The sequence below is a fragment of the Pyxicephalus adspersus genome, chromosome 9 (genome assembly GCF_032062135.1).
Source record: "Pyxicephalus adspersus chromosome 9, UCB_Pads_2.0, whole genome shotgun sequence".
Classification (NCBI taxonomy): domain Eukaryota; kingdom Metazoa; phylum Chordata; class Amphibia; order Anura; family Pyxicephalidae; genus Pyxicephalus; species Pyxicephalus adspersus.
The window spans coordinates 36,156,723-36,172,260 of NC_092866.1; the positions used below are offsets into that span (position 1 = coordinate 36,156,723).

Consider the following 15,538-nt stretch of genomic DNA (forward strand, 5'->3'; position numbering starts at 1 on the left):
AGAGGTAATCTGCAATGAGACTGTATAGTGTATGACCAGTATTAAATGAACAAATAATGGTTCTTCTGATTGGAACTCCTGATGAAAACCTGCACCCATTCATTTGATCATATTCTGGTCTCAGCATATTTTGTATTACCATCTCTCTATAGTTTACTTGTTTTCTAGTTTTCTTGTTTTTGTATTTACCAAATAATTTATTCTTGTACCTTTGACATGCATTGGTATACCTAACGAGTGGAGTGTATAGTATATATATTATCAAACAATGATGTGTTCTAATTGCATATTCAGTATATGTGTGAGCTGTGCCAAAATTGCAGACATGTTCCCATGTAACTGGGGTGGAGGCAAGTTCTTTGGGAAGTATGTCTATTTTATGTCCATGTAGCAATGTAGTAATTTCACTGCCTGTTTATGCATTAATGTATTCTATGATAATTACTGTAGTGTGTGTTTTGCCATGTTCCAAGATGGCTGCTGTGCCTTCGGCACTTTGGGATGAGGTCATCAGTACAGACCTAACCTGGGACAGGGATTCTTGGGTAAGCCCTTGAGAAAGACATGCTCTGGAGAGTGAGAGACTAAGATCCTGTTGCATGCGCAGAGAAAGTATAACTTCAGACTGTAAGTTATGGCACAATCCTCTCACTGAGACATACTGAAAGGGCTTTACCATGTTTACACTGCTGCTGTTTGAAGATTGCAAAGTTTGATGTTACACTGGTTTTAATATGTTGTTACTATTCAATACAGAGACTCTTTCTGCTAATACAGTGTGAATTATTGTCTATCAGTATACTTTTCTCAACTGAGACTACAACTGGGACTACTACTTGTTACTCACAAGACCCAACTGAGTGGAGGCACTGCACTTATGAGAGATTTCATCCTGTTTCCACGGATAAAGTAAAGGCTCTGCTCCTGTTCATTCACATAGGTTGCGCCACAACACATTAGTAGCCTTCAGAGTGGGTCAGAATAGGGCTACATCCAGATGATTAGAGACACAAAAAGTCCCAAACCTGCATCTCAACAACTGGACTGGTACAGTGATTTTAGGCAACTGAAGTTGTGAGGATTCAAATAAAACAGCGTAGAGAAGGTTGGGAGTGCAGAATCCCCCATTGCTTCTCATCTTGAAACCATAGCAGAAGTGAACAGTTGGCTTTCTAGTCGACAAAATATCTTCAACATTCCACAAAAAAAGGCCAGCTGTTAACAAGAAAAATGAGCCTAAACAGCCCCGTTTGTTTGTTTTAATCCTTTTATACCATTAAGTGTTGGACTCAACTGTAGAATTTAAAGGGTTAACAGCTACTGTGGCTGTTAGGGGTTATTCACACTGGAACATGTGCATTAAGTACACTGAAATAATGAATGCTGACATGTGTTCAAGAGTCCTTGCATTATTTAAAGACCCTGTTTGGATTTACTTTAATGACGAACTGAAGGGCAGTGCACCCAACATGGTGGACTTTTTTTTACAATCCATTGCAAAATGTTGATGTGAACAAGGTCAACCATCACAGTGAATTGTATTATGGTCATACATTGTGCCAGGGTTATGAGTACTAAGCAAGCAATTAAAATCATGAATGAGAATAAAAATAATTCTATTTTTCCCTTTTTTTCTGGGATGTCTTAATTTACATTTTACAGCACAAGGTAAGAGGACATTCCCTCTTAGAATGTTGTTATTAAAATACCCCCATTGGAAGAATACCTCCTCATGCCCTAATCATGTGTGAAAGTTTGGATTACCCATCACTTTCAAAGTGTTCAACAGGACAATGGGTGAATCTCCTCAACAGGGATACAGACAGCTATACAAATCTGTTGGGAGTTTTATCCCTTTCACACATGTAAATGTATTTGCTTTCAATGAACTTTAAAGTGAACCTGGACCATTCAGACCAAGGTATTTACATATTCTGAACAAGCAGTAAAGGCACAACAAACAACTGATGAAAGTAGTGGACCATGGATGTATTAAAAGTCAGTGGGCCACATGAACTACTTCCAAAAATGGCAATCGGATACCCATTTCAAGTCAATGGAGTTTTTGATCAGAGGTATAACAGCACCCGTATTCTCCATTTTTAGAAATCCAAATGCCAGGGAAAATAACTGTTCCCACTTTAACAAAATTTGGTGTTCTAAAAGTGGTAATCAGGTTTTCCCTAAAAGTAGAAAACTCAAAGCAAAAAAACACATTTGCCTGCCTCATGCCTCATGTATTTCTAACAAAAGACAAACTGGGTGCCAGTTGAATGTGAAAAACAGACTCTAGAGCAGCCTTTCTCAAACCTTTTATCCCCAAATAATTTTCATGTTACAGGGAATTCCTGCTAAAACCAATTTTTTGGCGGTCATTGGGAAAAAAGCCTATTAAATTGGTGGCCAGTAATGTTCCCCCTCCCCTCATCATAGTAGTGGCAAAAATGCCACTTTTCTAAACAACTAACATCATTGGAGTCATGCAGTTGGTGCTACCAAGTTGAGTTGTCCCGAAACTATGCAGGCATCATCAAATAAGCGATCAATCAGCAATAGTTCGAGAAACTTCTAGTAACCTTTGTAGGAACCCCAAAGTTCCATAGAACCGTGGTTGAGAATAGCTGCACATCTGTTTTTTTGGTGATCTTTGAGGAAATTTGAGAAAGCAGCCAAAAGAGTTTTTTTATAAATAACTTAATGTCTATAGTCCGGGCACATTTGCACTTTAATGCTAATCTACCTATAACTTACCATGTCTTATCACGGTGGGCACTGGTTGGTAAATTTGTATCTGGCTCCCTACTTTTATACAGCAGACCTATCAAAGAACTAAACTGCATACCCGCAATATGCATTAAATGTCAGCAACTATGTCATATGTCACAAATAATATAATTAGAAATGGACAAGATAATGTTTAGAAAGCTGCTTGTATCTATTCTTGCTGAAACAGCAGGGACGTTGCATTTGACTGAGAGCAATTACAGTCATAATCTGTACAGCTCATATATCCTTTGTCCTCAATATTCCTGCAGTTTGTGGAAGTATTTTTACACACGCCCCATTGTGGTGTGAAAGGAGAAATTTCCTTTAGTGAACTTTCAAAGGTTAAGTTGTTCCCATGCATTGAAAATGCATCAGAACTTTATTACGAGCACATATATGAGAACAGGCCCATAAACTATTTCAAGGCCAATGTATGTACCTTATTGCACATTATAAGGCTTAGTAAATTATAAACAAAATTATATATTTATGGTAATCTTCATTTTGGTTGTTATAATGTATATATATATTTTACACTGCAGCAGCGAATTTCATGCAGACCTAAACTCAACATTTTTACTTTACATAAAATGGTAGACAACCCTTATATGTAAAGTAAAAATGTATTGATTCTTTTTTTAAGTGCATCACCCTTTTAAAAAAAGAAAATAGCCCTGCCCCTTGAAGTCTTGATTGTCGTAGCTGAATGACTGAATGGGAGCGCAGAGCCTCCTGGAATACCTACGTCACGCATCCCAGGAGGCTCTTGCTGCTCTTTCTATCCATGCCCGGTCTCAGACATGCGCAGAAGGGGCATTTTTTCACTACGAGATGCCGATTTCACGCATGCGCTTTTCCCCCCTTCTTTACAGCGGGCTACATGCGGAATGTGGGATTGGGTGACATAGCAAGGAGATCAGAACAGAAGAGTAAAGATGGCCGGGCTGACACTTGCTCAGCATTGAGACGAAGAGAAAAGGTCCAGCACCATCGAGGGATCTGTGGGATTGAAGGTAAATGTGCTTTTTTTATTTTTACTTTAGTTCTGCTTTAACTGATTGACTAGGTAAGTTGTTATTACTCCTTTACAAAATGATGTATACTGAGGGCTATATTCATACATGTATCTGCGAACCACTGTAGTAGTAGACATCAATCCCTAGTTTTTACAGTGGCTGGTCATGTAATATCAAAGCACAATTCAATTGAAACTTTAATTAAAATATATTTGCTAAAGAATATAAATCCACTCTGTTTGCACCAAATGCATTTATATAACCAGATATTACTTTGTAGCATTCATCTATAGCAGCCTTTACTCAGTGTTTTTACCCTGTTGGAACTCGCAAACGCAAACTATAATTACTATATCCAAAGCTCATAGTACACTTATGTGGTGGTCAGTGGGATGAATGTTTCTGTCCTCTTTGCTGGTCATTTGGAGGAATCTCACCCTGTCACCCAGCCAAAAAATAATTGGTGTCAGTTAAACTAACCTGAAAGGCACAAATTGCTCATTGCTCAAGCAACCTCTGCAGAAACCCAGGGTGAGAAACACAGGCTTACAGTAACATTAAACATATTTGGAGCAAATCAGAGATAGCATTTTAGGAAAACCTAATACCAACTTTGAAGCAAGGTGATCGAAATGTTATACTTTTGGGTTGCTTTGCTGCTTGGGGGTTTAAACAGCTTGTAGTCATTCAGTTAATGTTTAAATTCTGCATTATAGCTAGGTGTTCTTGATGAGAACATGGTGTCATCTGTTCAAACTTTGAGGCAGGAATGGATCTTTCAACACAATAATAATCCAAACTCCACTAACAATCCATGAAGGAAAGCTCAAAATGAAAAAAATTAAGGGTTACATTCTGGCCTGGTCAGTCATGTTTTGAATCTCATAGAAATGTGGGGGATGTAAAAAAAAAAAAAGTTCCTGGAAGGAAACTTGCCCATTGAAATGTGCTGTAAAGGAAAGCATTAAGCATGGGAGAGTGGTCAAACAATTGAATGTCAGGCAATGGTTGGAAGGTATGCAACATACCTACAATACCTACATACCTACAGATAATGCTAAGGGTGAGATGGGATATCTACTTTTTTCACAGTTAACTAATAATATCTATTGATATTTTTGATAAATTATTGAAAAATCAACTTTGCCTTGTGTTTTATATTGAAGTTTCTCTGTAGGCTCTGTTTGAATCAAGATCTAACGTTTGCACATGTATGTGTATAAATACAATCACACCTCCCAACTCTGGGAAGGAGGGACACATTATAGTACAAATTATGTAGGTAAAGGACATACTTCTGTTTAAACTCCAGTGATAGGAGCCCTGAATATTGCATAATTTGATAATAATTGAATAAATACAAATAATTGCAAAATATTTCAATGATTAGGTAAAATATTTAGTGCAATATAACACTTTTAAAAAATTAAAAAGCACATTATATAGAGATCTATACATCAGGCCAAAATAGGGACAGTTTAGGAAGAAAGCGGCATGGAGGGATACAATTCAATCTTTGTTTTATAAATAACTTAATACATGAAAAGGACTCCTAGTCTAGCTTCATACTAGATGGGTACATTGTACAGTTTTTACTTACTGTTTTGTCAAGGACATCATCCACACTGCTTGCATTAGCTGTTTCTTTAGGTATTTATTGTTCATCCATTATTTGTGATCTCAGGTCAATCACTCAGCAGTGGGAAGAAATAATAATATCTTTTTTTATAATAAGGCTGAAGGTAAATATTGCAGCAAAAGCTGGTTATATTATTTTTTTTTTCAATTTTACCCTGCTACTTTTTGCTAGAGTTCTTTAGAGCTGTACCTAGGCAAGTGTCAATGTACCCCTGGATAGTGGAGTTTTATGCCTGGTAAGATAACAAAATAGCTCCTAAATCAGATCTAAACTCAATCAGTAAAATAATATAAAAACACAATTGCAAAACATGTTTTGTGTCTGTGCATTGAGGTCCTATTAACAATAAAAGAACCATGAAATAATACCAAGCGACCACTGTCTCTCAATTGTGATTTGAAATTGTCACATGCACCCCTGTTGGAGACTGAGCAGCTGTGCCAACAGCAGGTCACTGATGACTCTGTAAAGTAGTCAGTGCAGACTGATATTGTGGAGCCATCACTGGAGAACATGAATGTAGACAGAAAGTAGCTGAAAGAGGAGATAACAAATAATATGAAATCCTTATAAGAGGACTATTATTTGTAATCAATACACAAGCAAGATATATTGTGATTCAATGTACTCAAAAAAGAAGAAATCACTATTACAAATCACTGAGAAATCACTAGTACAATCACAATGATGAAACTAAAACATAGAGATACAAGTTTGGGGGCAATTTCTGACCTAATTTTAAAAATGCTAGCTTTTAAGCTGCTAATATGTTTGGTACTATCTGAATCACCGGCATTAAACAAGCATGCAGCAAAGTTGCTCTAGGATATAATGGGTCCTAGGCAAATAGAAAAGTGGTGACCCCATGTGGGGCATTTTATTAGTATTATTATTAACTTGTTAATAAATAGGATTTATATAGCGCCGATGTATTACCCAGTGCTGTACATTAAATAGGGGTTGCAAATGACAGATACAGACAGTGACACAGGAGGAGGACCCTGCCCCCAAGAGTTCCTGCACCCAAACATGGCCCTGATTTAGGGGCGGAGACTTCAGATTTGCATTAGTATAATCAAAGAGGGTCAGCAATGGCAGCTTACACCCTCAGCACTGAAATACTCAAAGGTTTTCAATTTTTGTTTTAACATCAGCTCATATTTTTAAAAATTGTTGAAACTTTAACATTGACTTTAATATTTTTTTTACTAGATTCTATAACGTCACTACCAATGTTAAACAACATTGGTCTAATAGCAACATTTTCAACATTTGGTTTAATAGTATTATTATAGTATTATTACTAATATGTATTAGTAAATCTAGACTAAAGCTTCGTACACATCTTAGATGAAAATTTGACGTGTACAGTGGCTCCACTAATGTTGTTCATGAATCCACCATGGCTCTCTAAGGCTGGAGAGGATACACTTTCATCAGTAGAGTTGGGTATTCCAGAAAACCTGGAATGGATTTCTTCAAAGTCATTTCGGACTTTGCACTCCATTTGCTAGTAAATGTTTTGAATTCAGGACCAGATTCATTCCAGGTTTGCTGGATCACCCAGCTTCATTGATCAAAAGTAAATCCTTTCTAGCCTTGCAGAGTTTAATAAATCATTTGATTGGCAGTCCTATTCTATAGTCCTTGCAGGATGTTACTTTGCATAAACAGCCCTTTCAATGTTACTTTTATTAATTTCCCTTCCTATTGAGATCTACATGAATGCTAACACCTTGAGTCACTCATTTTAAAAGACATCATGTTCCTTACGTCATTTCCCTTATATATATATATATATATATATATATATATATATATATTTCCCTTAATATTATGTGACGTAAACAGAATTATCATTTAACTTCTTACAAAAGGCTACCTAATTTATCTTTCTGAATAGGTAAGAATATGCTCCAAACATTGTAAAAATCACAAACCAGCCAGGTTTTCTATAAGAAAAAAAACAATTCAATGTAACTAGGATAGTCGATATTGCTGGAGCCAGTAGATGTGCAGCAGTCATTGCTGAAATGACTATTATTAAGGTTTATGGTCATGTGATCTAATTAAGGATTGCTTTATGAAGTTTTCCAGGATTGCTATGCAGCATCATATTGGTATGTGTGTTTACTGCTCCTATTTTTTTCATTCAATTTTAATGTAAATCTGTGTTTTAAACATGTGTTCTGGTTATCCAAGATGGCATTTATACTTAGAAATTCAAGATATTGAAACCTAGTCCTAGATTTTCCCTTTTCCATTATCATAAAATGTGCATGCCCTACATATGTTCTGTTCTGATTCAATTAATGCCTCTTAACATTACAAATGAATCAAGAGAACAGTGAAATTATAGTAAACATACTAATTATGGGCAATTTACTAATGGATAACCGGGCCCATGACCCTGTGTTCCCTTCAAACTCCCATTAAAATGTCTACATTTAATCTTAAAGAGAACCATTTACAAGCTGAGTAATAAATGTTAAAATATTATAATTGCTTACTCTTAGGGCTATGTGACACTAACAATCCAGTCACTGGCAACACACTACCAGAAGGAAAGGGGAGGTTAGAGAGAAGCTATGTGCCTATCTATAATGCTCATACAATTAAATCAGTGTTCTCAGCTATAGCCTCTATACTTTGGAATACGCTCCCTACTTTGCAGAGATTTGGAGAAGCACATGTGGGAGGCAGAGCATTGGCACTCTATACCAGGAAGTAGCTACATAAAGAAGGACCCTATATTGTAGGATCACCACACATTGTATTAATAAACAGTAGACTGAAAACTACCAAAATAACTTTCACATTAAATGTTGAAAAATATTGTAGGAGATTTTAATGATTGGGTTTATATATGAACTACCTGACCAACAAAAAAGACATCAGACCTGGGGGAGCAGCATTATGATCTGGGGTTGCTTCAGTTGGCCAGGTTTAGGTTTAGAAATGTTATATGCCCAAAAATGAGTTGAACTGGTTACCTGAATATGCTGAATGACCACATTTTTCCATCCATTGATTTTTTCTTTCCAGATGGAAGGGGCATATTCCAAGATGACAATGCCAGGAGTCATCTGGGTCAAATTATGAGCAGTTGTGGAGTAAGAGACATCATTTTCACATGGATTGGCCAGCATAGTCTAGTCCAGACATTAACATCTTTGGGAATCTTTGAGATGTTACTTTTACTCCCATCTTCAATACTAAATTTTGGTGCAGTTCTGTGTAAATGAATATTGTAACATTGTATAAATTTATCAACAAAACAACATTATGGTGAATGCACGGCCGTAATCAAAGTTAAAGGTGGTCCAACCAAAAATTAGAGTGTGTGACTTTTTTTGGCAAGGCAGTGTAGTTGAAGCTGTTAAAAGCAAACCAATTGTTCTTTCAGTAGAAATATGTTACTGTAAAGTTTGTGGCTCTGTGATTCAAAATAATATTACAGAAGATAGATAACTACTAAGATGATTTCAGTGTATGTTTGCCTGTTCTGTTATAAAATTATTTTATCTGTCCAATTGCTAAAAAAAAATAAAACTCAATCATAGGGACATCTAAAACCTCTAAAGGCATAAACAGTAGTATACTGAATGCTTAACTTGCAAAGGGGGCATCCATTTGTACTTATATAGTTGTACAACTCAACAGAGAAAAACTCTGCAAAGTGGTAGATGTAATAAAAATAAAAGCAAATCCTAAGGTGTTTATCTCATCTTCTAAGAAAATCAATGACTGGTACCCTTTGACATCCTAAACATTTCTGTTGGATGTTGAGTGTGCTCATTATGTTAAAGAACTGTTTTAGCGTTGCAAAAGGCTGAAGAGGGATGTGGTATTCCTCTATTTAAAATCAAAGACAGAATTAAATAACTTAACTCTGCAGACTTTGGGGCTCCTAGGATACAATTAAACAAAGGTATGTTTATGTCCCTTTCCAGGATTATTGTGTACATTATTACTATTGATGAGCTGTTCAGAAACTTTACTGAATGTACTAACATGCAAATAGAACTGCAAACCAGCAAAGTTCATATGTATAATAAAATCATGAAAATGTTTCACATGGAGCCAGTAAAATGTAAAAATATATTATAATGGCTCCCAGCTCATGAGTGCCCTGTAGGCTGCCTGATCTCATGAACTGTTCCCAAAACTAATAAGGATGCTTAAATATGACAAATAATGGAGCAAATACATTTTTCTTAAAGCACATGTGATATTTTTATTCAACAATAATCAGCTAAATGAATTTCAAGTGTGCATGTTTGGAGAATTCTAAGTATTACTTAACCAAGGGCATAATAGACTTCTACAGAGAGACCACAGCTTACACACAAAAATCAAAGGTTCTTCCCTGCAGCCTGCTGGCAGAGGGCAGGCTTTTTATACTCTGGTGTTGGCTGCTTTCTAAGGAACTGTGAGACTTTTAAAGCTACAAAGTTACAATCAGTATAGTTCACAGTGTGCAGAAGGTGCATCAGACCACCGTACCAAGGACACTACTTTCACACAGAGTGAATCAGTCATTATCCGCTGCCGCTGATCTAACATCAGAGTTAGAACTAAGGAAAACAACAAACATAGTAGGGTGTTCAACAAGAAGGGGAAATGTTTATAAAGCAGTGTGCAGAATGTAATTCAACAAACATTTACTGAGGACTAATTAATCAATAATTAAGTCAAAATAACAATTAAGTCAATAAAAACAAACACACACAGGAGATTCTCATAAAGTACATATTCACTGAACATCTGATTCACTGCTTTATTATATTATAATTTTTTTTTGTTAACGTAGAACTTGAATAAAAAGTCTTAAGTGAATAATTTTATATATAATTATAGTTTAATTTGTTCTTGGTTTAGTTATTGACCAGTAATAAAACAATACATTCCCAGAAAAATAATACTTTCCCAGCTTCTGGTGCTGGGCTGACAACACCATTATTATTACACAGTATTTATATAGCACCAACATATTACGGCAGCGCTTTACAAAGTCCATAGTCATGTCACTACCTGCAAAGACTACAGTGCTAACCACTGAGCCGACTGCACTATAAAGCCACTGTTTAATCTATAAACCCCTTGGTTATGGTGGCACCTGGAGCTTCCCCAATACCTTTATGCGTTTGTTCCACTAACACTCATGCACTGTACCTGTGGGGGCATTCTGTAGCCTGGCATATGGCAACAAATTTAATGGTACTCATGATGTCCACACTGAATATGTGGATTTGGGTACCAGCCTGGCATTCCATAACTGCCTGGACTTGCACAGTTCTGGATTTTGTAAATGTATTTGTGCTAGTCATGTATGTGAGTAGTAGTGCCACCTAGAGAAACTAGAAATACCGATCAAATGTAAAATTTAAGGATTTATCCATGCCTGGTTATTCCTACCACAATCTATGATTTCGATAATCAAAGTACTTTAAATTCCTGTGAGCAACCAGGAAATTAAAATGAAAAAAACTATTTACTGTATCAGCTTTACTCATGAATACATGAGGACCATTATTTTGTATATAGGCATAGATTTACAAACCTATGCGTGGAGTGTTAACCAGACCAGAAAAGGAAGAAGACAGTAGAAGAGATTGGCACTGATAATTCTGGGCACTTTATGAGGTCTCCAAGCTATTGTCCTTTATCTGTGTTGATGTCACAAAAGGATATACAGTCATTTATCCATTACCGCTTTATAATGTCTGCCCTAGTGCTAAACTTTTACTTTCCTCCTCAGTAAAATCTGATACCCGCCTTAATAATTCAATATGCAGCCAGACTAACTGGAGTGTGGTTTCCCATGGGTTCCAGAACTCATAGCATGAGCTATTATGACCCCCGGTATCAGAACATGAATTATATAGTCTGTGTCAGAGAAGCACAATATTCTGCCTTATCTTCAGAGGTTGTATACTGATTTTTATTTAGGATGAACAGGTGAACACAGATTCAAGTCTCCAGCAAAAAATACAAAAGTCATAAACTGGAAAAATTCTGCCAAAGGCAAAGCATATTCGACTGCACCTGTTCTGAGCCCTCAGTACCTACAACATAGATCTCCTGCTTTCCTTGCCGCTGATACAAACTCTATGGTTCCTTAACTATCCTTTTCGACGGCTTGTACACGTAGCTTGATGTTACGCATGTCCTCCACAGTATTCATGTACTTACATTCCATACCTTAATTGTGTGCAGGTCCTCTCCTATTGCAACGCTCGGATTTCCCCCACCACAATCTGGCGATATCTACATATAGCTAGCCATACACTATGCAATATAATCAACTGATTTCAAAAAAACACTAAATGGATAAAAATATAGATAGAAAAAAAGGTTTCCTATCAGTTTTTTTCAATTGATTTTTGAAGAATGACATGTGCAAAGTGTTTTTTTGGCCAACTGGCTACCCATAATGTCTAAATCCTAAACCATATTTCAATTACACATAATGGTGAAAATGATCATAATCGTTATCAGATAAGTGGATGATGGTATGTTGTGCATACTTTTAGTCATAGGCAGGAATCAATTTTATGTTGATCAGTATATGGATTGAATATAACATTGAGGGAAAATCATGGTAGAATATGAAATTCTGCATTCATACATCTGGATTACAATCTGTAAAGTCTACATTTATACCAAGGATCATAGAACACATACAAAGAAGAATGTTTTAACATACTGAATTTATAGGTGCTATTCACTAATATTGGAAAAGAATGCATTTTGTTGGGTGCCAAAAATAAAACAATGGCAACGAGAAAGGCTGAGTTTTTTTTCATTTCATTTTTCATAACATTTTTGTATTTCTGAATAACCAATATTTCCACAAATATTGTATTTGTTTTTACTTCTAAATAATACATATAAATATATATATGTATACATATATATATATATATATATATATATATTTTTTTTTTTTTATTTATATACTGTGTATGTATATTTATATAGCAACAGGTAATGTCATGCAGATATCAACAAGAGTATATTAGATTAGAATCTGATACTCCGAATATGAATTTCCACAGCTGCTTTGATTCTACTGCACATTTTAGACACTTCTAATGAGTCATACATTTTATTGATTTCTATTAAAATGAACAAATAATTACGAATACATAAAAACACACCGTCTGCATATTTTTAATTTTTTTTAGCTCTTGCCTTCCCCCATGACTATTCTGAGCCCTCTATTATCATTTTCCTTACACCCTAATGATCAGAGCCCTTTTCTATACTGCCCTCACCCCCTGCCAGGCACAGCTGTGTTCTTCTAATTACCCCCACCCCCCCCCCCCCCCCTCCACCCTCATCCAGCTGAGCTGACCCACCACACCCATCTGTCAGCACTTGTCTGCTCTGCCTTGCAGCACCCCTAACCTTACCATCTCATCTCTCCAAGTCAGGCAGGCAGATGACAATATTACACTGAATGGTCATTACTCCTCCTGCCCCTGAAACTAGAAACAATCCAACACAGCAGGCAGAAAGGCACTCAGGTGGAGAGCTGTCACCAGCACAACACACCTAGAGACCTGCCAATAAACCATCAGTCAAATCCTGCCTCTTCCTGGTGTGTTTTACAGCTTTCTGTCAAGGCAACAAGATCTCAGTTATAATAGACACAGAGAATAAAGCCGCCCTATATAACCTTTGTAAGCAAGCATAGGATCCAACACACAGCACCTGTTGTCCTCAACATGCTACATCCTTGTTGGACTTATAGGACAACAATATATCAGTAATGACAGACAGTGATCAAATCTATCTTCTAGAAACATTGCAGGCAAACATAGCCAAATTTATATAAAACAAGGGACCCACACATTCCACCTCTTTTTCTACAATAAGCTACATCTTTGGGACAATAATATATCAGTTATGAGAAATTGAGACCTGAGCCATTTTCTAGAAATTTTGTAAGCAAACATAGCCACATCTATTTAGAAATCCAACATATACCAACTCTCATCCAAAATTTGCTACATCCCTGTAGGGTAGTTGAGACAGGGCAGCATTATCTCAAGAATGATAGCCTGTGATCAAACCCATAAATCCATATTCTTTAAACTTCTGTAGGCAAGAACAGGCAGATCTATTTGAAAATCTAACATATAATACATCCTTGTAGGATGAGACACTTAGGACAACTAACAAAAAAGGGACCTAACTCACATATATCTTATCTACAACATGGGACACCATTGTAGGGTTAATGGTATAATTAGGACAGCAGTATCTCAGCAATGACAAATTGTGATCAAAGCCATCTTCTACAGGCAAACATAGCCAGATCTATTTTTTTTATGAAAGAATACCATCTCTTCTCCACAATTTGCCTCATCTTTGTAGGGTTAATGGGGCACCCCTGGTAGCAATGTATCAGTAATGATAGTCTGTGCTCAATCTCATAAATCTATCTTCTTTAAACTTTTATAGGCAAGCATAGCCAAATGTATTTTTAATGCAACATATACAACCTCTCCTCCACAATATTCCATATCCCTGTAGGGTAAATTGACACTTAGAAGAATAAACTGTGATCAAAGCCATCTTCAATTAACTCTGCAAGCAGGTATAGCCAGATCTAATAAATAAAAGATCCAACACATATCACCTCTCCTCCACAATCCTTGTGGGGTTAATGGGACACTTAGGACAGCAAAATCTCAAAAATGATAGACTGTGATTTAAGTCATATTCTATAAACTTAACAAGCAAGCATAGCCAGGTGGATTTAAACAAGGAGTCAGACTGCACCACTTGCCTACAATATGCCACATCTTTGTAGGATTTCTCGGACACTTAGGGGCCACAGGAGAACTTGAAGTGCCAGGTGGTGCCAGCTGTCCCCTATCAGTCAAGTAGGTCACTCTCAATAAGAGACATTCACCAGTCGTATGGATCACTCAGAAATAAAGTCCCAAATAAAGGCAAGACAACATTTTCGGGCAGCTGATCCTGGAAGACACTCACCTTGAATATCAGCGAGGTAAAGTTCTTCAAAGTTCTAATACCATATCTGCTGCCATTCCCATAGATGTGTCTTGATGTATAGGTATGTGTGTACAGCCGGCTCTGCTTATTCTGGATATATAGATCACGATGTTCGCTGCAGCTCACTGCCCTATATACAGCAACCACGACTTTCCTACAACCGCACATCAACGAACTTCTTCACTCGCCCCCTTGCGGCCATATTAGAGAACTACAACCAGGACGAATGTATGGCGCCACAACTTCGGTGAGCATTGCCTACATTGCCTGTACATCAGAACATGGGACACCTTAATTTAAAGAAAAACATTTACCTCGAGGACCTGCAGGTGGGAAATGCAGCATTAGGCTCCGAACATTTTCCGATTGAAGTATCTGTTTTTGGACGTCCTGCCCACACTTATTATAAAGTATTAAAAATGTATGATTTAGGGAAAATAGAGAACAATGCAATGGCTGCTTATAGCAAGCACTGAGACTCCTAAATGGCTATTTCTGACTGTTCCAGTTTTTATAGATCAACCTTATGTTTTAATAATGAGCTATGGGGGGAGATCTAGTCATCCTAATAAAGTGAACCTGTTTGCAAAACTTTCTTTTTTATTATCTGCTACACATGATTGGGTGTTTGTAGTGATCAGTGGTTCACTTCAGTTCAGTCTTACATAAATCAGACCCACTGTATACTTAACTCTTGGATTCCAGCAAGAAGGATTGAGGAGGCCTGCAAGCTGAGAAAGCCCGATCTCTGCAGGGTAAAGCTACACATTGTTCACAAGTCTTCTGTAGCCAATTGGCTTGGATAAATGGGGTGGTAGTATATTGTTTATAAGAATAGAGGACAGGCTGAAGCTTCGCAGGGGACAAATATAGCAGATGTAAACTAGGAGCATTTTATAATGAACATTTCCAAATGAGAATATCAGTGGGCTAATTCTTTTCAACCAAGCACCTCAACTGTGCTAAAGTCGTGAAGTTCACTCAATCTATCTAATTCAAATTCAAGTAGTTCAAGCCAAAAAGGACCTAACAGAGCCCCTGGGACATATTTCCTGAATCCTGTGCCACATAATTTCCTCTCTTTCTG

General features: G+C 36.8%; 1 protein-coding gene and 1 long non-coding RNA gene across 4 annotated transcripts in view; one reads left to right on the top strand and one right to left on the bottom strand.

Moving 5' to 3' along the window:
• The window catches only part of CHRM1 (cholinergic receptor muscarinic 1), a 175,987-nt gene extending 161,280 nt beyond the window's left edge, over positions 1-14,707 (bottom strand). For all 3 annotated transcript variants that reach the window (XM_072421417.1, XM_072421415.1, XM_072421416.1), the window contains exon 1: positions 14,431-14,707. The gene's annotated coding sequence lies outside the window, so the exon portion shown is untranslated. The remainder of the gene's footprint in view (positions 1-14,430) is intronic.
• LOC140337653 (uncharacterized) lies at positions 536-12,208 on the top strand. Its single transcript, XR_011922109.1, has 3 exons — positions 536-627; positions 3,639-3,779; positions 8,467-12,208. It is a non-coding gene; the product is annotated as an uncharacterized lncRNA (long non-coding RNA).
• Positions 14,708-15,538: the final 831 nt, after the last annotated feature.